Source organism: Alosa sapidissima, chromosome 3, assembly GCF_018492685.1.
Source record: "Alosa sapidissima isolate fAloSap1 chromosome 3, fAloSap1.pri, whole genome shotgun sequence".
Classification (NCBI taxonomy): Eukaryota; Metazoa; Chordata; class Actinopteri; order Clupeiformes; family Clupeidae; genus Alosa; species Alosa sapidissima.
The window spans coordinates 1,912,659-1,940,149 of NC_055959.1; the positions used below are offsets into that span (position 1 = coordinate 1,912,659).

Here is a 27,491-nt window from a genome sequence, read left to right on the forward strand (position 1 = left end):
CGTTAATCCTGCTAGTCATAGACCACTTGACTGAACTGAACTAGGGAAAACAGCTTCGGAAAGATTCAGTTGCTATCAGTTGATAACAGACATGTTGTACAACACTGCCATCTGCTGGTTGTTCAGTGGAGGGTGTCTTCGCATTCAAATCTAGTGGTATTTATTTGTGGATCTTGGTGTGCAGTAGGAATGTCTCAAAATTACGTCATCGACATAAAAGCAAAAAGGAGATTCACAAATGCAGATTCCACATACAAAGTCAAGCATATTTATTTTAAAATCTCGAAAATATATTTACAAAGACACGTTTATTTATGTAAATTTGTTTATTTATTTGTATGTCACATTTTCATATTTGTATTTTGTATTTGGATATTTATAAATGTATGTATATGTATATATATCCTTTTATATATATTTAAATCATTTTGAGACAATTCTCACTCCATAGTATAAAGCCCACCCCATTTCATATAAGTGTGGTTGTGATTGGTCCCCTGGGCATTTTAATGCATGGGCTTATTGGATCTTGAGCCATCAACCAATCAGGGGACTCATACCACGTTTTTATTTTAATTTATTTTTTTTGGTTTGTGAAGTGCCTGGTTGGTTTGAAACCTAATTGCAAAACCCTTTACTCATTCTGAATTATTTACCCACAGTGATACCTAATAATCCACTACTCCACAGCACCATCTGATGGTGGGGCAAGGCAAAGGCAAATAGGTAAATAGGTAAAGGCAAATTAAGTAGTAGTTTATTTGTACTTAAGTAGTTAACTAGTTGCACCGCGCTTGACTTTTCCTAATGGCAAAGATGAAGCGATTATATATCTACATTAAAGGGAAACTTGGCAGGATTTCCCCCTCTGCTGGAGAAACTGTGCATTATGCTATTTTAAACTGTGGGAAAAGGTAACGATAAAGCACATGGATTTGTTTACAAGCTAGCGAACGGCTAGCATACGTTTGGCATAACTATGTGGATGTTACAAGGTAAGAAACACGATTTAAAACGAGTTTATTGTTTCTCACTTCTCTTTCCGGGACGGTAGTCTCAATGTTGCAAGGTTGGTTTTCCGCCTGAGGACGCTAGGCGCAGCGGTGAAAGTCACCATTTTCACCGGAACAGGTCATTTAACCATCCAAATGATTTCTAAACGGGTTTATTACGTTGAAATAGTTGCCAAGTTCCCCTTTAAATGGTGTTCAGAATGACCTTTCTTTACCGTAGGTCACCAACTTTTACTGTAATAGTAGCGCCAGCAAGCCCGCAGTCATACATGCCCTCTACCTCTGGCCTCATGATGGTGCTGTGATCGAGGGTGGACTGCATGTTTAGGCCAGAGGAGAGTGCAAGCAGGCGACACAGTACTCTAATATGCGAGGCTATTTAGCATCTGTTTTAGAACATCTTTCTTGAAAGCATTTGTAGCCCTGGGGCCTCCAACGTAATGACCTTTTTTTTCCTGTAGGAAACCAGTTTTCAAGACGGGTGTTTCAGAGCAAATGCAATTGCAACGAGCTCTTAGATTCATCTGGTTCCCAGGCCAACAGAATACATTCTGTCTTGTGTTACATTTGGCACCTGTTATATTTTTGACCTTCAATAGACAGACAGCTTTCAGAAAACTGGCCCAGGCTGTCTGAAAAGGCACAGAAGTCTCCTTATTTCATGATGTTCACAAACATAAAGCTTCAGAGTCTGAAGGATCAGAACATCCTTGAAACCCATGTATTTTTTTTATGTGCAACATGTTCTTTAAACACTTTTTTTTTAGTTTTTCTAAAAGGTCATCTGTTAAATGTGTGGTTGACTAACAAGCATCAGTTTCTGATCTCCACTGTCTATGTCATATGCTAGATGTTTCGCCAAAAGCTATTTAAAGCTATTCAAATGGTTAGTGAGCATACAGGGAACAATTTTGAACTTTCTCTCTGCTGGTCATGGCATTTAAAGTTTTTCTGCTGCTCATGGCGCTGGATTTTAAGTGCTACAAGTGAAGGGGGAAAATGTGTTAATTGAGATGTAAGAACAGCCTTTTGCCACTAGGTGGCAGCAATATACACTGCATTAGATGTGCAGTGTACTCGAGGCTCCTGGTTATTTTCCCTTTGAGCATTTTGCACGGTGATACCATGTGATAACGGCCAGGTGGACTAGTGTCGAATGCTGGCCGCTTACTCTATTGTCAACACGGTGAGTGAGTTCGTTAAATAAAAACTATACCTGTTGGACGCCATAGCCTAGTCTACAAATGCATGGACTGAAATATCACCTCAACATTTCACCTCAATTCTTCAGAGATGGACTTCCGAATAGCGATGACAAGACATAGATGATAAAAAAGGCATAGACGATAAAAAGACGACTTAATTGAAGTGACTGAATGTAATTCTGTGTAATTTAAGTGGTAGTCTGATGCACAAAACTGAGGTAAACAATTGTGCATCTTTATCCAACAGTGCTGGATAGCACTGAAGTCGTGTAGAAGACTGACGGCGTTACATAGACTCAGTTATGAATTGTTGTACGGGGTGAGAAGAGAACAAGGATTCCTGCTCCACCACTTGCGGTTGCTGTGGCAACTTTGAAGATGACTCTTCCATTGGGCATTCATTGCTATGATGAGCAGAGTCAGACACTAGTGTTATGTGGATGAACAGTAGCCTACTAGCCAGCATTAGTCCAAACCTTTTTTGTAAGTCGCAGTTGCTTACTGTTTTGTCCAGGTTCAGTGGCCAGACAAAAACTAAACAGAGGAATATTGAAGTAAAACGTCACTAGAGGGGAGAGTAAACAAGACAAAGAGAGAAATAGTTTTGACTGAGGCAGCTTTCTTTGTCAGTGTTGTGTAACCCAGCCCACAGCCCTTGCCTGCGTAGCCCTAACCTGCTGCAAGGGCTTTGGCCTTATGGGACAGATGCCTTGAGCCAGAAAGCATTGTGTCCTTGCATTGGCAGGGTCATTGAAGTAGGCTTGCCAGCATTGTGGATTTTGCCTGTGCACAAGTCTGTGTAAGACCTGGCTTTAACTTGAGATGGGCTCTCATTAGGCTGTGTGTTCACTGTTCACCTCCCACAGTCTTTTTCATATCTTGCCACAGGGCCCTTCTCTCTCTCTGCCTCTATCACTTCTCTACCACAAACACCAGACTCTCTCTCCTGCTGTTCATCTATTTAACACTCAGCATACACATGCTGCCTGCATGTTTATTTACTCTTCTCCTCTCAATTCAATTCAAATATGCTTTATTGGCACGACAAATCATATGATGCAAAATAATATGCAATCATATGATCCTCTCTCTCTCTCTCTCTCCTCTCTCTTCCTCTCTTACTCTCTCTCTCTCCTTCTCTCTCTTATTTTCTCTCTCTCCGTCTCTGTGTTGCTGTGCGTGAGAAGGACTGGACAGATGGGCCGTGAACTCTGCTCCACGGAGCTATGACCTTTGCGGCCAAGAGGCTCTGAGCGATCTCTCTCTGCGCCCTAGAATGCCTGGTGGGCAATGACTCACAGGCCGAAGCAGGAGGGGTGGAGCCTGGGCTGCTGTGTTGTTTGGCTTAAAGTGCGATGGAAACTGATCTGTATAATCAACCAAATAAGTCATCCTGCTCGTTGACCTTCGCTGCCGACACGTGTCCATTCAATCTGCCTTCCTATACTATTGCTTTACATGACAATGTGTTGACCCTTTGCTATGAGGTTCCTTTTCTGATGCATAGAATCAATAAGGTTTCAGAGCTGTTAAATGACAATGAATTTGACTTATAGTCGTATATGTAATTGGATTACTCCACTTTGGTCTATAGCTTATTTGCCTACTGGCAACAAAAAAGGGATTGAGCACAGTGCGATCCATTGACAGGAAATTCAGGCTTTTAATTTGCCACGGGCTTGTTCTCTACATGGTGCTATTGCAGAATGCCTCTTGTTAAACCGCACATCTCTGGAACATTTTGCCGTTATTTCCCTCCATACCAAAAGCTCTCCGCTCCTCCCCAAACCCCCCCACCCCCACCCCCACCCACACAGGGAACACTGTCAGGAGCCTTCAACCAGATGCCGTTTTCAAATTGCCCTGACGACGCTGCATTGGCGATGAATCACCCCTCGCCAGTGCTGTTGCCGCTGCCACTCACACATATCTGCCGAGCGAGTGCACACGCACCGGGAGCAAGCCGCTGCCGTTTCATTTTGTCAGTCGGTGAAAACTTTTACACGGGTTTGCGTCACCACGGTGATTAGCGCACAAAAACCCATGTTCCACAGCTCTCTTTTGATGTCTGTGTGCATGTCAGTCTTTTAGGGGCAGAGCTGGTGTATCATCACTGAAAGAGAGAGAGAGAAAGAGAGAGAGAGAGAGGGAGAGAGAGAGGGAGAGAGAGAGGGGGGGGGAGACTATCTCACATAGACCCCTTTCAAATATCGTCTCTCGCCCACTCAGTTCAGAACATCCAGCCCCTGAAGATAAAGTTGACAAGATGACAACACAGACATTACAACACATAATGCAGCCTATGGGCTTATAAACACACACACACGCGCACACACACACACACGCACACACACACACACAAAGGCAAGAGATAGACAGACATGTGGCCAGTGGTGGGCGTGAGGTGATTAATTGCTGTGTTTGCATTTAGATTGAATTTGGGCAATGCCTCAGTGCAGGGACATTTCCTGTTCGAGCGGCCACCCGTTGCAACCACACACACACACACACACACAACCTGGTTTATCTCCTTGTGCACAGATCTTACATAAGGCAATTCCAGTAATGCAACCCAGGTCAAGATTTAAGAGACACAGAGATGGACAGGGGGGCTGGTGCTGCTGGTGGTAGGTCTGCATTAGGAGTGTGTGTGTGTGTGTGTGTGTGTGTGTGTGTGTTAAAATGTGTGTGATGACTACACCTTCAGCCTGATTGGAGGAGAGACAGAGGGAGTAGAGAAAGGGAGGATGGGGGTTGTGTGCGTGTGTGTGTGTGCGAGAGGGGGGTGGTTTGAAAAATGATTTGGCAGAAAGGTCAGCCTCCCATAATGAGACTGTAAATTGCACAGAACGGTCATGCTGCTGTTGACTCCACTTTTTTCCCCCCGTTTTCACCTCTATCTCTCTCTTTCTCTCTCTCTCTCTCTCTCTCTCTCTCTCCCTCTCTCTTCCTGACTCTCCCTTTAGCTCCTGTGGTTATCACTTTCTCATGTGTTGGGTAGTCCTCCCCCCTCTCGCCCTGTGACTGCTCAGTGCACGCAGGGTTAGGGGCCATCTACCTGACTTTGTAAAAGGAAATTACAGATAGAGGAATTATGACCACCCCACCCCACCCCATCCCAACTCACCCCATTTCCACTACCTCCACCCGATCAATTTCCTCCAACTTTCATCTGTCCATATTTATGTTTTGGAGATGGAAGACAGAAAGCTGCAAATCCCATTTCTCTTAACGCAGTGCAACGACTCTCACGGCTGGGGTGGAGAACTACCTTTTTATGGGGTGCGTGGGGCCTAGAAGGCAATCTCTCATTTAGACAGCGGCAGGATTAAAATGACTTATCTCTCCAAGAAGAAGACTTACAATGTCATATTCTCTCTCTCTCTCTTTCTCTTTCTCTCTCTCTCTGTCTGTCTTACAGTGCATCTTGTTTATGACTTGTACAGAGTGTCTTATGGAATGAGCTTCAGTCCTAAAGGGCCCTTTTATTAATCTTGTCCATCCCTCTGCAGTGCCGTGACACACCAATATGAACACGAACAAGCACGGAAACCCCCGGATCAACAACATGTAATTCATCAACAACATTGGGGGAAAACAAACAAACCCTGAAATAGCCTGGACCTGATATTAGGATTGCAGCCCTTCTCCATCTGACACAGAAATGCTGTAATACTCACGTCACATGCCAGTAGAGAGATAGAAATGGACAGATTGCAACTGGGAGGGAGAGGAAAAAAACGCAACAAGGTTTTATGGCTTTGCAGTCACCAGCTCCCGGCCTTGCATGTGGACAAACAAGTCAAGAGGCAGAGAGATGAAGAGAGATGACGGTGCCAAACTGTAGGCTGCTTAATTCCTCTAATCCCATAATAGCCACAGAAAAGGAGGATAGTTTTTATGGAGATTTTCAATTGTGTGTGGGACTGGGAGAGAAAGAGAAAAAGAGAGAGAGAGAGAGAAAGAGATGTAGGAAAGAGAGGAACATCCATTTCACACACAGGCCTGTTTTCTCCTTTGATTAAATCTGTGCTCATTAGAAGCAAGTTATAATGGTAGAGATCCTGTTGGTAGGCAGCAGCCGAACACTGAGGTTGCCAGAGCTGTGTGCCGGAGAATGGGTGTGGGGGGGCATTTACATTTAAATTGGTCCTCATGCTCGCTGTGCGCTGCTTGCACGGCGTGTGACTGCCGCTCCGTCAGTGTTGCCTGCCAGTGAAGCCATAATTAGCACAGTGCAACATAAGCCCGCTCCTCAATCAACGCTTCTGATGGCGTGGCTATGACATGGGCACCATTCACTTCTCTCCTCCTCCGCCCCCCGCAGAGCAGAGCAGAGCAGTACAGAGCAGAGCAGAGCAGAGCAGAGCAGTACAGAGCAGAGCAGAGCAGTACAGAGCAGAGCAGAGCAGAGCAGAGCAGAGCAGAGCAGTACAGAGCAGAGCAGAGCAGAGCAGTACAGAGCAGAGCAGTACAGAGCAGAGCAGTACAGAGCAGAGCAGTACAGAGCAGAGCAGAGCAGTACAGAGCAGTACAGAGCAGTACAGAGCAGAGCAGAGCAGAGCAGTACAGAGCAGAGCAGAGCAGAGCAGAGCAGAGCAGAGCAGTACAGAGCAGAGCAGAGCAGAGCAGAGCAGAGCAGAGCAGTACAGAGCAGAGCAGTACAGAGCAGAGCAGAGCAGAGGTGCCACTGGTTGTTCTTCCTGTATGAGCCCGGGTGAGCACAAGGACGCGTCTTCATTCATGGCAGGCAGAGCGCTAGCAGTCAGGGTGTCTATGGGAAATGCAGCTCTCACCTCTCAGCTGAGCAATTGCCCTTGCAGGAAGGATGCCTGTAGAAATATTCATGATTTTTTCACTTGAGTTGTCATCCATGTGGAATTTGTGTGCGTGTGTGTGTGTGAGAGAGAGTGTGAGTGTGAGTGAGTGACTGTTTGCGTGAGTGAACCTAGGTGTTTGTGTGTGTATGTGTGTGTGTGTGTGTGTGTGTGTAAGTGAGTGTGCGTGTGAGTAAACGTAGGTGCTTGAGTGAGTGTGTGTGTGTGTGTGTGTGAGAGTGAGTGAATGTGCTTGTGAGTGAACGTAGGTGTTTGGGTGTATGTGTGTGTGTGAGTGAGTGTGCGTGTGAGTGAACGTAGGTGTGTGTGTGTGTGTGTGTGTGTGTGAGTGAGTGTGCGTGTGAGTGAACATAGGTGTGTGTGTGTTTGGTGTATGTGTGCGTGTGTTTGTGTGTGTGTGTGTGTGTGCTTGTGAGTGAACGTAGGTGTTTGGTTGGGGGTGTGTGTGTGTGTGTGTGTGTGTGCATACATGTTTGTGTGTGTGTGTGTGTGTGTGTGTGCGCGTGTGTGCATACATGTTTGTGTGTGTGTGTGTGTGTGTGTGTGTGTGTGTGTGTGTGTGCATACATGTTTGTGTGTGTGTGTGTGTATGTGTATTTCTCCTATCAGACGTGGTTCTGTGTTTTGACTGTACATATAAGTTGAGCTGCGTCGCCTCACGTGTCTATCTGTGGCCAGAGTGTTGTGCTGAAGGACGTGTGGTGCGGGCATACAGTATGTGTGTCTATGGGCCGGTGCCAGGGTGACAGTGCATGTGTGTCCTTGGTTTTCAGTGTGTATGTGTGTGTATATGTATGTATGCGTGCCAGTGTGTGTGTGTGTGTGTGTGTGTGTGTGTGTGTGTGTGTGTGTGTATGCATGCCAGTGTGTATTTGTGTGTGTGTGTGTGTGTGTGTGTGTGTGTGTGTGTGTGTGTGTGTGTGTGTGTGTTTGTGTGTATGCTTGTGGACATATTGTCCACTGGCTGGCTGCTGACGTGAGGAGCCCAGCTTGGGAAGACATGGCTATACTTAGCCTCGCAGTAGTGGGTAATACTGCCCTGGCCATGTTTGGTGCAGGCTGAGTATGGGCAGAGGTGGTGGTGGTGGTGTGTGTGTGTGTGTGTGTGTGGGGGGGGGGGGGGGGGTGTTACAGGCTTTTAAAGAATTTCGTGATCTGAAATTTGCAGGTGCAGAGGGTCATGTCACTACCAACATACAAACCAGACAGAGTCAGGTAGTAGGATACATAAACAGAACACACTGTTCCTTTAGAATATGATTCTGTACGGATGCACAATGCACAATGAAGCGCTGTGAAACTCTGTCAAGCATAGTACCTGCAAATGTTTAATGTGAGTCCAGCTCTCCGGCTCTGGAAAGGCAGTACGCTGTGAGAAACTGAGCTATTGCCAAGCCAATGGCAGAGGCCAATCCGGGGATTGTGTGCTGGCTTCACCCAGCCCTAATGTCACACTGACTTTGTTCACACAGGTGAGGCACTCAGACATAACAGGTGCAAATAAAAATAGTGCGAATAACAGGGCTTATGCGCTGCGCACTCTGTGTGCAAGTCATTGATTGGACCTTCCTGGAGAAACACGGAGGAGACAAGGTGCGCCCCTTGACTCCACACTCACTGTGCCATATTTAGCCCGGCACCTTTTGTACTGTGGCAGAGTGCCCTCGCATTGCTGCGCAGAGGTGTCTGTCTGTCTTTGACACAGTGCGGCTATGGCTGGGTTTATATAAAAACAAGGCTCTCTGCTTGCAATGGAAACCTGTCTGCCGTGCAGTGACACGTAAGAGAGCTCAGAGCCGTGCAGCGCTGTGTTGCACAAAGTAATGCATTTGAATGGTCCTTTAAGACCTAGAGAGAATATAGAGTGTGTTTGTGACCGGCTATGTTTGTGTGCTCGTGTTTGTTTATGTGTGTGTGTGCGAAAATGCATGTGCATGCGTTAAAGTGTGTGTGTGTGTGTGAGTGTGTGAGTGAGTGAGAAAGAAAGAGAGAGAGAACACTTCACCTACTCCTTGGGATCAACAGCTTTGCAACCTCCAATGGCCCTGACGACAGAGGCCCTGCTATGTACAGTAATTGGATCAGGTCTCTCTTCCTCCCTCTCTTTCCCTCACTCTACCCCTCCCCCTGCCTCTATCTCTCTCTCTCTCTCTCTCTCTCTCTCTCTCTCTCTCTCTCTCTCTCTCTCTCTCTCTCTCTCTGTCTCTCTCTAAGGTAGCCACTAGGGGGAGTTGGGTGTCTGCCCCCATCCAGTCAAAAGTGCAGGAAGCAATCACACAGGCCAGGTCAGTGTGTTTGTATTATTTAGCACCCTACGAAAGGGCATCAGCATATGTAAACACACACACAAACATGTTCTGCACACATTTACGCACATGCACAGAGACAGACAGACAGACAGACAGACAGACAGACAGACAGACAGACAGACACACACACACACAAACATGTTCTGCACACATTTACATGCATGCACATGCACACACACACACACACACACACACACACAAACACGTTCTGCACACACTTACATGCACACACACACACACACACAAAGGAGTTTTGGTGGGAGAGGCGAGCGAGAGAGAGCGGAAACTGCGTTTTTTGGCAAACTTGCGTGGATCTCAGGGCAATATCCTGAGCAGATGAGCTTGAAGGGGATAATCGGTGCTGAGAGTTGTGCTGCGAGCTGGCACACACTCCATCAACCATCTGCCTCAGTATACTACCTCAGTACAGCTCAGCTATTCACCACCGAGCCAACTTCATACTCACAATCATCTCTCTCTCTCTCTCTCTCTCTTTTAATACATTCCTTCCTCCCTCCACCTCTCCCTAGTACTTTTTTTTATTTACTTTGTGCCCCTTTCTTTGTTTTTCTCTTGGCTGACCATCTATTTCTTTCTTTGTGTGTTTGGGTTTTCTCTTTCCATCTCTCCATCCCCCCTGCCCCTCTGTTTCAAGATAGCAGTAGGACCAAGAGGAAATTAAAATACACCCCAAGCTGTTCCCTCCGACCGAATCAAAGGCACACGTGATCAGTGATGCCATATGTGAGAATGGCAAACGCCTCTGTTGCACATGCAAATTGCCTTATTATGCGAGTGACAACAGGCAAAAAATGTCTCCCATCAAGACTGAGGCCCTCTGGCAAGATGTCTTGTTTGACAACTTTACATAGATAAGGGATGTGCATGTCAGACTGCTGCTCGCTGTATTCAGACTGCTGATCGCTGTAATCGCTGCTCGATTATTATTACACATTAACTGAGAGCACTAGACATTGGTGACGATGGAGGGAGGCGGAGATGGGAAGGGGGTTACGTTTATCTTTGACAGGGCTGACAATGAATAGGAAACTGTCTTGTGAAAATGTTAACCTTTACAAAGAGCCACAGAAAAAAACCTACCAGGGTAACAAGCAGAGCTGTGAAAAGATAGTAAATGTTCAGCTTATGTCTGCCTCTAAATGCGCTAGCAGCAGGAGGCTTGGCTAATAGCTGCTAGCTGGTCCAGACAAGAATGTAAACCCGACTGCCTGGCTCTTTGAGGTGCTAGTGATTAATGCTAACATCTATGGGTTCTTCTAGCCATCGTCTGCATGCATGGCCATCATCATAATTCACTTTTATGCCAATTTCTTCCAAGTGTATATAAGTATATAAGTGCTTCTAAAGTATACTAGAAATGCAGGTTATATTACCTTATCCTGTGCTTTGCTAAATTGAGTAAGACTACACACAGACTGCTGTCTTAACCAGGACACCTGTGATGTCTCTCCCTCCTGAGGTAGGGAAATATGCTAATTTGTTTTTTATTGACTTCTAGAGCACAGCACGCTAATGCACATGTTATTGGAATATAGAGACACAGACCAGCAAACTATTAAAGTGCTATATGTAAGAATTTGAGTGTAAGTGTAAGGGCGTTTTCATACCTAGTTTGTTCCAAATCAGAGTCAAATCAATACAGTTGTCCCTGGGCTTGTTTGTCTTCACATGGCAGCATTTACATCGGAACAAATTATATAACAAACCCACTTGAGATTAAACTTTGGTATACAAACAAACCCACATGCGATTAAATTGTTCCCTGATTGGTCACACATATGACAGCTGAAGAAACTATCCCGCAGTCACCTAGACCTAACACTTAACCCCACATTTAACTTATTAAGAGCTCCATCTGTGCGTGTGTGTGCATGTCCAAAGTCTAGGCTTCTCCCACTCTATCTCCTGTTTTCACACATAGGTTAACACTGGTAAAGTTAGCCTAAAATGCATTTGCTTGAATTTCAAAACAAAGGCTAGCTAGATATCTACTTGGTTAAAAGTGGAATAAACTTGTAGCCTAATGTGTACGCCTACAGAAATGTAAGCACCAGCGAGTTGTTCTGTTACACCAGGCCAATTGCTTTCTCACTGCAAACGAACCGCCCTCGAGTTTGATTGGAAACGAGCCGAGACTACCTCCTCAAAGCGGTCTCAGTCCGTTGTTTTGTTTCCGAAACAGAGTGTGATTGCTGCTTTCACACATACCCAATCAAACCGATCTTTGGGGGAAACGCTCCACGTTCTGATTCAAAGCTCCAGGTGTGAAAGCGCTCTACTGTAAGTAACTAAGAATTAGCAACAGAATGTGATAAAATAACTATTTCTGTCAAAAAATATAAATAAATAAAATCAAACAGAAAGCAATGTCCATTTGTGACAAAAAAACAGAGCATGCTCTGTGTTTGGATATTCAAGTTAACATGCTAACAAGCTAGCCCCAGCCCATCCTCTCTCCTTGAACCGTCATGAGGCACTCAAGAGGCATTGGTGAGTCAATGCAGGGAGGCAGCAAGGCCAAACTATGGTGAAGAAAAGCCAAACTATTGCGTGGGAATAAAAAACTATTGTGTGGGAATGCTAAAGTATTGCAAGGGAATGGAAAAGTATGGGGTAGGGCTGTGCAAATAGAGTGCAAGTAGATTATTTTCCCAAACAGGTCCAAGGCGCAAAGTTAAGGTTTGTTGAACCACAATTCCCCCACAGCAGAATGCTGCATTAAAATCAGCTAATGACTTAGATGCAATGGCCATATACAATACAATTGAAGTCTGCAAGGTGCTAGTTGTACATGCCAGTGTCCCCTGGGGTAAGTATACTGCTCAAAGAAATTAAGGGAACACATTTTTTGAAACCTTCCACCCTTTTCTCCATTCTCAAACTATTCACAGAATGTCTGACAGTTCTTGCAAAATAAAACCCTTGCCTCAAAAGTTTTACTTTTGCTCAGAGCCAAACAGTGTCAGAGTTCCGATCCAGTGTATGATTGAAGTGTTCCCTTCATTTTTTTGAGCAGTATATTTAGTTCCATTTTCCCCATTTGCAGTGCATATAGGCGTCAGATGAGTGGCCAGTTGGCGGGTGACCCCCTCCATGTGTCCTCATTAGTGTTAGTAGCCTCACACCGCTGTTTGAAGAGCTGCGCAGACAGCCGGGGAGCAGGTGTCTTGTAACCTGTCTTACACACTCACACACACACACACACACACACACACTGCCTCAAAAAGTCTCTCTCTCTCTCTCTCTCTCTCTCTCTCTCTCTCTCTCACTCACTCACACACACACACACACACACACACACACAAATTCACAGAATTTTTCTCTCTTTTTCTCTCTCTGTGTCTCTTTCTCATTTCTCTGCAACACATTTCACCAGTTCCACAGGGACACAAACTGTTCTTTTTCAGTCCCACTCCGTCTGACTCTGTAATTCTCTCACTCTCTCTTCCCTGGTCAAAACCAGCTCCACTCTAAACTGTGTACCACTCCCTCCATGTTCATACCCTGGGGGGGAGGGGAGGGGAGGGGAGGGATGTGAGGCTTGTGGGGGCGGGGTGACAAAGAGGGGATACATGATGTCTCACGGCGTCCAAAACAAAACGGGTCCAGAACAGTTGGAATGGGACAGGCCAGCTTATCTCTCTCTCTCTCTCATCTCTCTCTCTCTCTCTCTCTCTCAAGTGCTGTGTGAACGTGTGCTGTGCTGTGCATCATATGCATATTTCATGTCCCATCAGTGCGTCTTATGGCCAGAAGTGGGGAAATCTTGCTTGTGTGGCCGGCTGAGGGGATGCGTTGTAGCCCGAGTGCCTCCGCTTTACTTAATAACTCCACTAGACCAGACGGCCTTGATCAATAACTGACGCACTAAGCCCCCAGGCGCATCCCCACATGACATCTCTGTGCTGGGCTTTTAGTGGAAACAAGCAGGAGCTAACCGGCAATTCACAGAATAGACTGTGAATGTGTGTGTGTGTGTGTGTGTGTGTGGCTGTCTGTGTCTGTGTGTGTGTGTGGCTGTCTCTCTCTCTATGTGTGCGTGTGTGTGTATATGTACTGTATGTGCTTGTGTTTATGTATGCAAATGTGTTTGTGTGTTTGTTCATGTTTGCAAATGTGTTTGTGTGTTATAGTTTAATGCAGATGTAAATGAGGCATTCATGTCACTGGTTCTTGCATGTGATATGAAATTCCTGTTTCCTGAATCTTCAGTACCTGTAAAGAGCAGCTTCTCTAGCAATTTATTTACCTATTTCTTTCTTTCTTTAGAGAGATAGTGTGTGTGTGTTTTGTATCTGGTGCCTCCTTGATAGCCCCAGTAAAATGTTCTCGAAGGCCGTTTTGTTTTGCAGGGTAAATAGGCTTGCTTTTTGATTGGCCACTGTGGGACATTCCCTAACTACAGGATAGCACTAGGAATTTAATACCTCTCCTGTATATATCTGAAAAAAAGAACATTTATATTTTGTAATGTTGCTGTTCATGTAGATTTGAAGTTACCACACCCGCACCTGTGTGTGTGTGTGTGTGTGTGTGTGTGTGTGTGCCTGTGTGTGTGTGACACACAAACACACCAGTCTAGCAGAGTCCTTCACTCTGAGATGAAGGTTACCTCATTCCCTGATACCTTCCCCGCCACCCAGGCTGCTGTGACCCCCTCAATCTCCCTCCGTGTGCAGCTGCTCATGCTGCTCCTCACAGTACGTGTGCTCCTCTATGCTAAAACCCACCACACACGGCCGGCCATGCAACAGTCCAACGCGACGCTGGAATTCTGTTAATTGATTTACTACACACGCTACTGGCGACACGATCACCCATCGATTCAGTGGAAAGACACTGACCAGACAGCTGTTGATGTATCAAAATCACCCTGAAAAATCGAAAAGGGCTGATAAGAGCGATGCGACGGCCGTCGTTCCACTTGCCGCATGCGTTGCCCCATTCACTGCAATAGATTCTATTACATTTTGCCGGTCGCCTGCCATAAATCGCTGTTGCGTCGCCGGCCGTGTGTGTAGGCCTTTACTTTATTGCAATAGCTACAATGTAGAGCAGAGACCATGTTTACCTGTACAACATGTTGATACTTTGCACTAGTACGTTTTTGCATTTAAGATAGTATACATTTACAATGGTGAGGTTTATGGTTAGCTTTAGGGTGAATTTAAAAGAAAGCATGCAGCAGGAGCATTGCCATTATGCAGCAGTATCATTCAGGTGTTTCCACTGTGTGTGATGCTGTACCTAGTATTACGTAACAAGAGCACAGAGTGTTACCCGGGTCTGCAGACCCCAACACAAAGCCAGCCTATAAAGCGTGAGCACGGAGCAGATGTGCACATGTGTGTTGTGTTAGGCCTGGCCTGGCCCAAACTCCACTCACGGTGGTGATGCTGTGTGGCTTCCTCCTTGCATTCCTTTCCCCAAAAGGAATTGTGGTCGGTAGAACATCTGCTCGTTCCTTGAGACTCATTGTACTTGCGTTGTATGTGTGTGTGTGCGTGTGTGTGTGCGTGTGTGTGTGTGTGCGTGTGTGTGCCTGTATGTGTGTGTGTGTGTGTGTGTGTGTGTGTGTTGCTGAGTATGTGTGTGTTTGCGTGTGTGCGTGCGCGTGTGTGTGTGTAGGGGTGGTGGGGTGTTAGACTAGGAATGTAGCTGCACAATGGTAAAGTGTCCACGCCGTAAAGAAGCCAAGCTGTCAGCCTGGTGCCAGAGAGTTGGGTAAACACAATGATGTAGTCATACCTCGCTCTGTCCTGACAATGTCCAGTCTCGTGTTTTGGACGGGGAGCTTTGGGAGCGGAACAATGAGAAGAGTTTCTTATCAGTTGCTGTGAGTTGACCTCACTCTTTCTTCTTGACTCTCCCTTTCTCTCTCTCTGCCTCTATCTCTCTTTCTCTCTCTCTCACTCTCCCTCTATTCTCTCTTCCCCTCTCTCCCCCCTCTCTCTCTCCCTCCCTCTCTCTCCTCCCCTTTCTCTCTTTCTCTCTCTCCCTCTTTCTCTGTGTCTCTTTCTGCCCCTCCTCTCTCTTCCTGTAATTTTTCTTCTCTCATTCTCTCCCACTTGCTCTCTTTCTGTGCCTCTCCATCAGTTTTTTTTGTAACATTGTTTGCAGAGATATGCACACACACACACACACACACACACACACACACTGCTTTCATAAAGCCTGCTTGTTTTCTCTGGACCTTGCGCTGGCAGCCAGTGGAGCTGCTGCCCGTGATCTCATCCATTATACAGCCTCCACACACACCAGTGTGCGAGCAAGCGAGGCCCGTATCTGACGCTCCGCGATGTTCATGGCCTCAGTCGCACCGCCGCCGCCACCACCACCGCAACACCGCCGGGAAACACACAATGAGCGCAATCACCAGTTGCATGGGAGTGGGCTGGGGATGGGGGGGGGGGGGGGGGGGGTATTTTGTGTTGATGGGCTTCCAGAACTGACCGTTTATTTAGTGTGTGTGTGTATTTGTGTGAGTATGAGTGCGAGTGTGTGTGTGTGTTTGTTTGTTCTTTTCTGTTGTGAGAGCTCTATCAGGGCCATCTGAGTTTTTCCAAGGTTGATTGATGTCATTCCCAAAGTGGTGCCAAAAAGTGACAGTCAAACCCGGCTGTTATTGTGACTGCAAAGAGCACATCTCCCATTTGAAGGGATGGCTGTTGAAAGTGAAATTGCCAGAGGTAGAACTCTGGGTTACTGAGGTTAAGCGTTCAGTTGAGTCACCTCTTTATTTCAGCCCCCAGCAACCCCTCAGAGCCTAGCTGTCTGTGTCCTGACTGCAGCACACCAGAGTACAAGCCCATAGAGAGAGAGAGAGAGAGAGAGAGAGAGAGAGAGAGGGAGAGAGAGGGAGAGAGGGAGGGAGGGAGAGGGGGACAACATGGTTAAGTCCATCATTAACCATTCTCACTCCACTCAGTTTCACTCCCAATCAGGGCTGATGATGATAGAGGCTGGCCTGTAGTCCATTCTACTCTACACTGATAGAGGCTGCCTGAGTAGTCCACTAGCCCAGCTCACTCTACACTGATAGAGGCTGCCTGAAAGGTTTACTAGTCCTCTTAACTCAATCCTTTGAGAGTAATAGTTGAGAAATCTACCCAGCAGTCTGTGTGAATGCAGTGGGGGTCTCAGTGGAGCTCCTTCTTACTCCCGGGCACTTAATGGAGATGAGGGATGCTGCAGGTGTTTGAGCAGGTGGAGGAGCGGGCTGATTTAACAGTGAGAAGGTGGAGGTGAACGGGGGAGGTGACAGTTGGGTTTGGCTGTTTCCAATTTAAATATGGGAGAGAACATATAACACATATACAAGATGCTGACCTGTTTTCTGTGTTAATGTCTTACGGTTACGACTCTGGGAGTTGTCATCCCCCTCACATACACATGCATTTACACACACACACTCACGCACACACACATGCATACACACCATCCCCATCTTTTTGTTGTCTACATAGGCTTTGACGATCCGTTTTGAGGATCCATATTAATTTGCTCCCCTGAGAGTTTGCCGGCGTGACTCATCCCTCTAATTAAAACAATTAAAAAAAAAAAACCTGTCAAAAAAAGGAGCGTGGAGCGCAGCAAGGTAGGTTGCTCGAGCCCCTCCGGGACCATAACCACCCCCTGCTTTTCTGTGTACACAGATGTGCTGGTGAGGACACTTTGTGTGACATTTCAAATTAAATGGAGGCTTGTTTGTTTTCTGGGAAAGAAGAAAAGGGAGGGGGGGGGTGCTGCCGCCACCGGGATGACAGTGCTCATGTTTGAGTGCTCACAGGCACAAGTGTTCCTCCCCCGCCATCATTTCCCCCTCCGCAGTGGATGCCTTTCTGCTTCTAATCCAGTCTTATTTTTAGACCCATGTTCAAAACTATCCCTCTCGACACAGCGTTGCCTACTGTGGCTCAGATGGTCTGGCTCATATGCAAACTACTAATGCTTAACGATACTAATTACTCTTGCAGTGGTGTAAAAGAGGGCAAGACAGAGAGAGACAGAGAGTGAGAGAGAGAGAGAGGGAGAAAGAGAAAGAGAGTAGCTTCAGTTTTAACAAGTTTGTGAGTTACCACCATACATACCAGAGTGGGTATGTGAACATATGTTGCCCCGAAGACTTCAAACTTTTCCAGCTAAGTTACCTTCAGCATTTGAAATAAGAGTTTCAAACGGAGAAGGCTGTTGGAGCAGACATCTTTGATATGGAAATGAGTTCATGATCTGCATCTGGCTCCCAGAGTCAGTGTGGGCTTCTCTCCACTCCGTCTCTGTTCTGCCAGTGCATCAGGATGGTCCTCGCTCACTCTCCGCCGCCGACGCCTTTTTGTTTTTTACACTTAACCACAAATGGCGTCCCGCCTCGACAGATAAATAAGGGCGTGTAAACACTGTTGAGAGAAACATGACAAACAAACAAACAAAGCTTACTAACAAGTCTGCTTCCACAAGAAAAGGACTTCACAACCATAGGCTGACGACTGAGAGGAAACTTTATGCCCATAAAACTCCATTACAGTGATTAGCAACCCAGGTTACCCAAGTGGGTTTGTGGATGATTACTTTGACGCTGTGTGTATGTGTGTCGGTCTGTATGTAAATGTGTGTCTTCAAAGGTGTGTAAGAGAATATCTTATTCAATATTTTATTCATATGATGGTGTCTTCTTTATAATATAAGTTTTTCTAAAGTTCGCAATATATCACCTTTCACACAGTATTCAAATATATTGCTATATATTGAATGTATCGTGTATGTATATGTATTGTATTGTATCTTGCCAATACACAGCCCTAGTGTCTTCTCTAGCTCTCTATTCTTCACATGTGCATGTGTGTCTTCACTTCTCTCTCTCTGTCTCTCTCTCTCTGCCATGTTCATTCATGTTTTTGTCTTTTTCCTTCCTGGGAGGTGACCCCTGGGATGTCTCCTCAGCACAAACAAAATAAATAAAACACACACACACACCCAGGGGCCGTGGCCCTGGCCCTGTGGTGCGGCTCTGCGCCGCGCGGCAAGGCGTGTGTGTGCGTGTGTGTGTGTCTGTGTGTGTGTGTGTGTGTGTGGTGCAGCATAATCAGAGTGCCGAGCTAAGCAGAGTGAAAGCTCAGGAAACACAGACGCGCCGGGCCAGTCCATTCAGCGGGCGGAGTGGGGGGGCGGGTGGGGGCGTCCCGGGGCCCGTGGGCCCAAAAGCTCAGATTACAGGTCGCATAAAGGGAGGCCTGTATCAGCAAGGGGTGCCGCCGCGCGCCTGCCCATTATTCCACAGGCCCCCCAGGTTTTGTGCACAGGAGCCAGCGGGGACAAATGCTAGCACAGCTGCTTTCCAGCCACCAGCTACAGAGAGAGAGGGACAGAGGGGAAGAGAGAGAGAGAGAAAGAGAGGGGGATGCGGTAGATAGGGAGAGAGATAGATTGGGTGAAAGAAGGAGAGAGAGAGAGAGGGTGAACGAGAGAGAGATAGAGAGGGTGAGCAATAGAGAGAGAGAAAGAGAGAGAGAGAGAGGGTGTAGCAGGACAATATGTCCCAGTGGGTGTTGCTACTGATGTATGTATGAAAAGGAGGTGGTAGAAATGTGTGACTGAATCTATGTGTGTGTGTAATGTGTGATCGTGTGTGTGTGTGTGTGTGTGTGAGAGAGAGGATACAACTGTGGGTGTTGAGAGTGTGATGGCTGATCTTGGTATAAAGGGAACAAACAGAGCTTTTTTCATACTGGGAGTATCTGCATATGTGTGTGTGTGTGTGTGTTTGTGTTTGTGTGTGTGTGTGTGTGTGTGTGAAGGCGAGTGTGGTTATGCATGTATTTTTATGTGTCTTTGTGTGTGTTGACGTGTGTTGGATACAGTATGTGTGTGTGCATGTATGTGTGTGTGTGTCTGTCCATACATGTCAGTGTGTTTATGCTTATGTATGTGAGTGTGTGGGTGTGTGTATCTCTCTCCCTCTCTTTCTTGTATGTTTATGTTTGTGTGTGTGTTTGCGTGTGTGTGTGTGTGTGTGTGTGTGTGTGCGTGTGTGTGTGTGTAGATGCTGAGGAGCAGTCAGGAGTGAGGGGGAGCAGTTTTTGGCTTGGACGGGAGCTTGTGAGTCAGCTGAATTACGCACACTGTGCAGAGGGGAGAGAGAAAATGATGGAGGGAGAGAAGGAGGGAGGGAGGGGTAGAGAGAGAGAGAGAGAAATGAGATATATCCATTTGTCTGTGAGAGTGAAAGAGAGAGAGAGGGAGGGAGAGAGAGACGGCGGGATAAAGAGGAGTAAAAATGAAGGCAAACAGGTATGGATGATATAACCAGGCACCAGAGCAGGTGGCTGCCTCTGGCCTGTGCCAAAGCGTTTGCAGGGCATTATGGTATGGATGTAATCTATGAACAAGCACTAAAGCCATCAGCCCTTGGGCTGAGAGTGCCTTTAGGAGTCTAGCTCTCCGAGCCACTGCGTCTCTTTATGACCCACTCTCTGTTTAGCTCCACCAGTTTAACTGTATTAATCATAATACCACTCTGTTCTACTCATTCCACTGCTGGGCTGGGCTAGCAGACGGATTTATTCCACAGACGAACTGAACTCAGGCGTCTGGAGTTTGACATGCAGCCTGGGTTTGAACTGTGCTCTTAGCTGTCCCGGAATGACAAGTGGGTGCCTGTCCAAAGTCTCTCTAAAGATTGTGGGCTGCTCAATGCTTTCTGTGCTGCAATACATCTACCTGTCACAGGTAAAGGACGGATTTTCAATGTCCTGCCCTAGGACAGCTAATCATCTTCCATCATATTCACCATGTTTACAAGACGGCTTCCTTTCCAATTCCCCTCTAATTCACCATATTACCAAATTCATCCAACTATGAACATGAACTCCTAACAGCATCTGGACTGGTGTTCTATGAGGTAATGCCTCCTCTTGCCATGTCTACAGCCCTTCCTGTAATTGAGCCCCATGCCAACTGATGGCGAGGGAGGCTAGAGTAGGGTGGGGTGGGGCAGGGTGAGATGGGGTGGGGCTGGGAGGAAGAGCAACAAATTCAGCGTGATTCATGTTTGTGTGCAGCATGAAGCGGACGCCTGTAATCCGCTTTCTGTTTCTAAGACCTGTAAATATAGGCCTAGCATTAAACAGCTGGCGCGTTTCCGCTCCGTCCTGCACCATGGCCACAAGCTCAGGGGCAACAGGGACAACAGCATACAGATGCAGATATCTGTCCTGCCCACTCACCGGCAGGCCAGGGGACAGGAGGATCCTATTCTGAGCATTGTAACAAATTGCTTCAGATGCCACAAGCTCTGTTCTTGTTGTTTTTCAGACAAGTGGACTTCTGAGAGACTGCTAGGGTTATTAAAAAAACAGTGCATGATAGGGTGATCTGATCACAACATTCATTTTTTACACCTCTCTTTTTGAGGCAAACACTTATGCATCTAGTCTCTCTTACTGATATCTTCACATACGCAGGCCAAATATTGTGGTTACCATATTTGGTCCTTAGTTTAAAATAAATTCCAGAGATTGCCTCTGTTTTAGGTATGAGGGTTGTGTTCTGCTTTGGTCTACCAGTAAGAGCTGATCAGGAGCTAAAAGCCAGAAACCCTCCCTATGTTGGGTTAGCTATTCTTGCTAACTTCCACCAAACCTGCCACATTGGGAGTGCACCCTGGGAATGCACACACATTATGATTGGGAGGCACATATATCTGCCTCATTACCCATTATAAGACTCTTGATTGGTTGGTACCACCAGAATGGGTGGAAATGTACCTGCAGATGACAAGGCCCAAGAGAGTTCAGGAGACATTTTTTAGAGACATCTATTTTTGTGTTAGCAATCAGAACGTAAAGACAGCTAGCTTACATTCTAAAAAAAGTATAGCCTACAGCAGCCTTGAGGGTATAGTCTCTCTTGGACACTCTAGCCTCCCAGCCAAGTTTGAATTAGGGCAGAGAGAAAGTGAACACTGCATCCTTGGCTTCCAGAGTAGTGGCAGTTTTAGCACTTTTCCTTATATTCTACCAACGGACGGTGAGAGCATTTTTAGAAAGTAACAGCGAAGCCTCTGAGAGATTTGTCTCTCACCCTATCCCAGAAATAATGTGATACTGAAATAGCATATTAATGGCAACATAGCTTCATCCAAGTCCTGTTCCTGAATAGCCAATGTCTATTTTAAACTGACTGTACACCTACTCCTAATTAATGAGTAACTTTTAATTAAATAAAGTAATAAGTGGCCAGTGGCTCACTTTTTTAATACCAGAAAGTGGTGCTTCAACCACTTTGCCTGCATGAGCAGTTTGGAAGCTATTTCTTCATTACAAGTCTTCTGTACAACACTGAGAAGTTGTCTGATAAAGATAAATTCTGTAGCATAATGCTTGGTAAGGGATCGGTAAAATATCATATAATTATATTATCATATAATTAGTATATTATATTTCACCTTTATATTGTAATTCACCTCAGATCAGTTCAGAGCTCAATATATTCTTTGATATATCATTCTTTGATATGGTCCATTAAATAGGTCCTAGATGACTAAGCTCTGTAAATAAGCTTCTGTACCAGGTGTGGCATGAGTAGCAGTGGCTGTCCAGAAAGGGTGTGTTGACTAATGTAATACATGTAAGCTAATCGAAACACTCTCTCTGCACTGTGTGGGTGAGCCGTGGCATGTGAAATAGTATAACAGACGGCACTAGACACTAGCAAGCTAGATACACAGCTATGCTACAGTAGTCACTTGTCCTTATATCAGAACTGTCCTTCCGTTAAAGAGTGCTACACACTGTTGTTTTTAGTGTGTTTAGCAAGTTAAATAATGAAACCATCAAAGATCTGATCAATCTGATTGGCCGATGCGGACAACATTAGCTTGTTCGATTCACTCATCTACATCTCTGTGGCCTACCTCCAATACAAAATGAATGGAACGCAAAACTTCACTTGCATGTAATTTAGTAATAAAGAGTGTAGTGTAAGTAGTAAAGAGGATCATTCCATGTCCAAATGAGAGAGACAGCAACATCCGTATGGTATCTATTTATAGGTGAACTACGTGTGACTCTGGACAGATGAGAGCCTAGATGATTAGTGTGTTTCTATCCCGAGCTGACGGGGACCTGGCATGGCCAGCCTCCAAGCACCAGAACTGGACACTGCCACTGATGGAGGCCGTCCAGAGCAGCTCTAGCAGGACACAGCAGGTGGGTGGGGGTGATGGTGGTGGTATTGATAGTAATTGGGGGGGGGGGGTGGCCTTGTTAAAAGCAGCAGCAGCAGTAGCACCTCTTCTGCCAGGAAGAGAAGGGGGGGTTAGAAACCAAGCTAACCGGAACCTTTCAAAACCTAGCATGCAGAACACGGTTAAGTTCAACCTCATCCACATAAATGCATGGCTGCCTCGCCACCTTATCATATCAGAGATCCAGTAAATGAGGCTAGCTACTCTCTGGCCTTGCTATCTACCTCATGCCTTCTGTAATCTCCTTCAAGAGTAAATATGGCATTAGAATTCTTATTCCCGGCAGATATAAAATATGGTGGATGGATATTCTCTCGCTGGCTAAAAATAGCAGGAGGCTGCGGGGCAGCAATATCTGGTGTCATTATGTTCTCTTTCCCTACCTCTCTTTCTCTCTCTCACTCTCTCTCTCCAGGGAAGGTGTCACTGTACCAGAGCATATGGAATGCATTACTCAGGTCCCTGCGGTACACACACCAAATGGCCCTGGTTTCAGTGGACCGGCCTTGGCGCTGTTTGACTTGTAATTCTGTTCCCAACAGTGTCGTTGTTGTCAGCTCATTCAGGTGTCCCGAGGCTGTGTTTGGTTCTGTCCTGGGCGAATCAGATGCCAGCGTGTCATCCCCTCAAGGGTGTGTGAGGGGTGACTGGACCCTGACACACTAGTTTCAGTCCCACATCTGAAATATTTATTATGCAGGGCAGGCTGCTAAATACTGAAGTCAATGTTTATTTGTTTGTTTACTATAGATCTGAACACCACCGTACAAACAAAACGGACAGACCAACCTTGGGATGCTCTCTACCTCACCTGACTCCACTCTAAGAATGGCTTCAGTCGTGCCTGCGGTGAGTGGAGTTGTTAGTGCAAAGGACAGTTTGTTTACTCCGCAAAATGACAATTGAAATATACAATGTCTCCAGCGTCTCTGAACTGTGTGGAAAAAATCAATTAAAGGAAACAGTTCTGAGCTTGTTAAGCCTGACAGAAAAAAAAACACTGCAGCTGGTTTTAATGTTCTAAATAGAAACACAATGCGAGAGAATCAGTCCTGTTTAGAATATAGAATATAGACTATATCTTTATTGTCATTGTACAAGTACAACGGAATTTGAAAGTGCATGTCTTTCATCTGTGCAAAAGAGAGTTCAATAAAAGAACTATTGAAATAAAATAATAATTCTCTAAAATGAATATACATAATAAACTAAAAACTAAAATCAACTAAAAGGAAAACGTGCAACAAGACACACACACACACACACACACACACACACACACACACACACACACACACACACACACACACACACACAGACAGTACATTCCAAATTTTGCTGGCATTCTCATTTCATATGTAAAATCAACTTTTAGCAGCATTTAGTGCTGTACTGCACAGGGGTACTGGTTCTGGGAAACAATTTGTTTTGTTTTGTTTGTCCTTGTTTGTATTGCTCTGTAATGTCCGCCTGAGGGCATTAGTTCAAACAGGTAGTGACCAGGGTATGCAAGAACCCAAGCAGGAGTGAGATGAGTGTCCTGGAGCCTGGAAGGTGCATTACAAATACAGTAGTGTTTTGGGGTCTAAAATGGACACGAACAAACAAAAAACAAGAGAGTTAACTTTTTGTGTAGCTCCGTAAAGAAAAACAGTAATATGATCACTCCGGGCGGCAGTGATGCAGCACATCTAATGGGTGTTTTTAAGTGTCTCTTTCACCTCTCAAGTCAAAGCACTTGGGAGCCACAACACACTGTATGTGACACAAGAGCACAAGTATTCTTCTCCATGCTTGTGCGTTGCCTGGAAACTAAGTGTCTGTATGTGTCTGTGTGTGTGTGTGTGTGTGTGTGTGTGTGTGTGTGTGTGTGTGAGAGAGAGAGAGAGAGAGAGAGAGAGAGCGTGCATACTTGTCTGTATATGTCTGTGTGTGTACAGTATGTGTGCATATAACAGACCTCTGTATAAAGAATGGAAACTGTATACAGTCCCTTTCTCAGGCAGCTGTTATATCAGCCGGGGAGAGAAAGTCACCTGACTCTGCTTTCTCTGTGGGGATCTGGGCTGCTAACCACAGGACAAGGCCGTGTCTGACCAGCACCGTTTCCCTCTTATTTACACTGCCCACACCTCACCATTACAGCTGGCCTGGAGACAGACTCCATACTAAAGACGAGAACCTTTTACTCATCATTACTTGTGTTTGTCTGCTGCTTTAGATTAGATTCGCTTTGCTTTGGTTCCGTATCTTCTTTCAGTACAGTTAAGGCGTGTTTTTGTTCCGTTCAGCACGATTAGAAGAGATCACTTTTCACCAGTACTTGGGTGAATTTAATTGTTCACCAAGTAAAGCCTCAAGGGGAAAAACAAAATAGCTAGAGGTCTTCTCAGAGGTCCTCTCAAAAGAGCAGGCGTTTGAATACAGCTGCACAGAGTCAGAATCTCCAAATTTCACAGTGTAGTGTCACCACAGGGAGGATCTCCAGTGGAACTGTGTGAATAACCTTGCAGTGATGGCAGACATGTTTGGGGCTCTGAAGAATAGTGGCCTCCTAGTCCACTATGGGGCTCGGGCAGTTTGTATTACACTCCAATGGAAAATAGAAAATAGACGTTTGTGAGAGAAAGAGATGCCAAATGCCAAATGAAGAAGAGAAAAGTGAGTGAGTGAGAGAGAGCGAGTGAGAGTCCTCTCTGAGCAAGCGTGCATGTGATGTGAATAAATCACAGTGGTCGCTATGTGCTGATTATGTGTGTTGCACAGTGCAGGCCACTCTCTCTCTCTCTCTCTCCTTCTCTCACTCCCTCTCCCTCTCTCTCATTCCCTTCCTCCTCCTTCTCTCCCTCTCTTCCTCCACCTCCCTGCTCAAAAAAGCTGTAATCAGTGTCACTGGTTTCCTGCGCCCGGGGAGAAAATGGTGATTTCCACCATGTTGGCTCTCCACAACCCCGGGCTTTTGTCTGTGAACCCGGCTATTAGCGTGCCGCCGCGCTCGCCAGCAGCCAGGGGCTGGGAACGGCCGCCGCGCATGCAGAGGGAACAAACCAAGACTGTACTCATGCAGATGAGATGGGGAGACAGCGACAAAGACAAAGGTGGAGAGAGAGGAGAGAAGGGAGGATGGAAAACAACTAAAAAGAGTGAGAGAGAGACAGTTAAGACGGTTAAAGCCAGAGAGAGAGAGAGAGAGAGAGAGTAAGCCAGATGAGGAGAATCAACAAAACATATAATAATATATTATATATATATATAATATATAATAATAAACAAGGAGCAATCAACAAAACTGAGATAGCAGGATGCAAAGAGAAGACACAAGGGAAGTGACAGCAGGAGAAAAAGACAGATATAGAGAGAATGAAAGAGGAAGAGAGGGAAAGATAGAAGGGAAACAGGAGGAGGGTAATAATGGAGCAGGCTGAAATTGCGCACGTCTCTTGTGCAGGCCACAGTTGTGGGCGAGCAGCCAGGTGTTGGGGACAATGAGAGTTGTGTCCCAGTCAAAGCCACTCTCCAACTCGCCTCTCCACTCTGCTGTTCCACTGCCCAGTCAGAGCACTCACACACACTCACACTTGCACACACACACACTCTCTCTCATGCTGTTTCTCAAAGTCGAGCATGCTTCCTTGATAGAATGATTCCATGCGAGTCGAGTTCTACGAAGATAAGGCTAAAGGCCTCCCTAGTGTTGTCAGACTCTACTTTGGAACAGACTAGCTAGTGTGGACGTGCACGTCACCACAGTTACGCCAGAGCGCTTCCGCTTTAAACTGCACACTAATGTTTCAGTAGGTGCGCTGCTCCAATGCATGTCAACGCAGAGGATTGTGGGTATTTTTGTTCACATGAGGATCCACAGATGCATCCTTGAAAATTCTCAGAATGAAAGGAGTATTCTTGACTTTGGAACCGTGCTCGGCGGAGTTCCATAACGTGGCGTCCTTGACAAGGCGGCCGTTGAGTATGCTTCCTTGCCTATGGGAAACGGCTACACACACACACACACTGACACAGACTCTCACACAGTGCAGAAAGTCCATCTCTACACACATTCCCTCTGCAGCACAGGCTTGGTGCTCTCCTTCCTTCCTGTTTGGAGGAGCTAGCTGGCTCCAGATGTCCAGAGCTGGTCTAAAATCTTCTGGCCTACTTCTGCCCTCCCCCATGAGCTCTGCTCGTACTCCTGTTCCACAGTTTGGTATTCTACCGGCCTCGACCTGTTGCTGAGATATTTTTCTCTTCTGCTGGAGGGTGATTTTTTTTTTTCCCCCTTGAGAATTTCTATTTGGTATAATTATTTTTTTTCTTTATAAATCACATACCTTCTGTGGCACAGGTGGAGAGGGAGGTTGTTGAGATTCTGTATCTAACTGTCTCTATACTGTGAGACAGTTTCCACACTAAAAATATTTACTGATAGAGTGAGAAACACTCCCGTGGTGGTGTGTGTGTGTGTGTGTGTGGGGGGGGGGGGGGCAGCTTTTCTCTCCTCCTGGGAGAGTGTGAAAGGGTCAGAAAGTAGTTCAGAATTGTGGTTTGGTGTTCCTCCGCCTCCTCTGGTTCTTTTTCTCTCGTGCTCAAGCTGTGTAGGTTGTGTTTACTCCCTCCCTCCCTCTCTCTCTATCGCTCCCTCTCTCCCTGGCTCCCTCCTGGTCGGAGCTGGCGGGCACTGGTGCTGACGTCGGCAGCGGCGGCCGTGCAGCGGGACCCTAAATCACACGAGCCCTTAATGAAAAAACCACCAGCACCCAAGATGGACACGTCGTGCAATCCCCCCCACACACACACACTCACTCACTCGCTCAAAGCCTCTCACACGGATACACAGAGAGATGCACACACACACACACATATAT

The 27,491-nt window shown here is 46.1% G+C and overlaps 1 long non-coding RNA gene across 1 annotated transcript; it reads left to right on the forward strand.

Moving 5' to 3' along the window:
* Positions 1-2,092: 2,092 nt before the first annotated feature.
* Positions 2,093-23,757, forward strand: LOC121705983. Its single transcript, XR_006030947.1, has 4 exons — positions 2,093-2,199; positions 22,435-22,591; positions 23,172-23,261; positions 23,380-23,757. It is a non-coding gene; the product is annotated as an uncharacterized LOC121705983 (long non-coding RNA).
* Positions 23,758-27,491: the final 3,734 nt, after the last annotated feature.